We start from the raw sequence: 1,388 nt of genomic DNA, 5'->3' as shown, positions 1-1,388 counted from the left end.
CCCCCCCTCCAAAATAGGGAGAGAGAATATCCAGAAGTTCAAAAGAACCCAGAAGAGTGGCCCATCTAGCTTATTCTACTCTTAAACAAGGGGCCAACAGCCAACACCAAGCCATCATTCCTCCCGACAAAATTCAAATCTTAAAAAACTTAGCATCCATCAACGGTACTGTGTGAAAGAGCACCTCTTAGTATTTCAATTCTTGCAAAATAATTTTATAGATTGAAGCAACAAGAATACTAAATAATGATGGCTGCCTATTAAGATTAAATGAAGATAGATAGTGTAACACACCATTCTCCAAACCAAGTCCTCCGGCCCCATTGGTTGAGCTGGGTGAGAATACAAAAAATGCCTCGAGTGCTGCAATGTAATGATGTTTAAACTCAATTCAATTTCACGTTGTTTACCAACTCAGATCCAGCAATCGAAAGCAAATCAAAGTTACTGAACACATGGTGTGCAGGGCTTTGAAGTTTGATTCATATATTATAAATGGTGTAAGAAGAAATCGCTGCAGCCCTAATTCCAATACGACTAATAAGTTGAAGCATGGGGAGTGAGATTAGCTATGTTAAAAAATTTGGGATGCACATACCTTGGCTAAATTCAATTGCATCTCTTTGATTTGAGCAGGACTAACACTTCGCAGAAATGTCAAGAGCCATCCTGGCTGCAATGCATCGCTAGAAGAAACAAATAAAGCTATCTGCAAGTAAAACAACAGCCTACATCATCAACCCAAAGCATCATGTAGAATTATATTAATATAAAAAATGTAACATACAGTTTTATGACAAAGCTGCTGCTTAAAAAAATTCACTAGCTATTATTATATTTATGTTATGAAATTCATGTGGAGGAATCTTCTCAAAGCTATTTGATTAATTTCTTCAATCTACTACTCAAATCTTATGACATCAATACTAGTATTTCTTTCAAGTAATGAAATGGAAAATTGAAATTTTAGATTATGAACATCTTATGTTGATCCTCTCTCTTTCAATTCATCAACTCATGTTATCTATGTAGGAGATGCACTGAAAGAGCCATTTGGATGGCCAAACCTTCAATAGTACACGCTTACCCTTCGATAGTCAACTATGCCCTCAAAAGGGAGCTCCAGTTCATCACTAATTACAACAGGAATGCACCCACTGATGATTGCATCAAACAATCTTGCGGATGAAGGGGTGTCACCAGCCGGACTAAGACAAAATATAGACCTGCTCACCGACAAAGCAACTAAGTAGATAAAAAAAACATCATTTTTATTTATATAATGCAGAAACATCATCAGGCATACTGCTTTTCCTGTCTCTCCAGCACTGCCCTCTTCTATAACCACATCCTTGGCACTACTAAGTTCTGTCAAGAGTTTAGCACGG

The 1,388-nt window shown here is 37.3% G+C and overlaps 1 long non-coding RNA gene across 1 annotated transcript in view; it reads right to left on the bottom strand.

Moving 5' to 3' along the window:
- The window catches only part of LOC111405682, a 12,355-nt gene extending 10,967 nt beyond the window's left edge, over positions 1–1,388 (bottom strand). The window contains exons 1-4 of the long non-coding RNA XR_002704846.1: positions 1,307–1,388; positions 1,088–1,226; positions 599–709; positions 295–363 (exon numbers count right to left, since the gene is read on the bottom strand). This is a non-coding gene — a long non-coding RNA (uncharacterized LOC111405682). The remainder of the gene's footprint in view (positions 1–294; positions 364–598; positions 710–1,087; positions 1,227–1,306) is intronic.

The sequence above is a fragment of the Olea europaea genome, chromosome 12 (genome assembly GCF_002742605.1).
Source record: "Olea europaea var. sylvestris chromosome 12, O_europaea_v1, whole genome shotgun sequence".
Lineage (NCBI taxonomy): Eukaryota > Viridiplantae > Streptophyta > Magnoliopsida > Lamiales > Oleaceae > Olea > Olea europaea.
The sequence above is the reverse complement of the archived record's forward strand: the minus strand, read 5'-3'. Positions and strand labels throughout refer to the sequence as shown.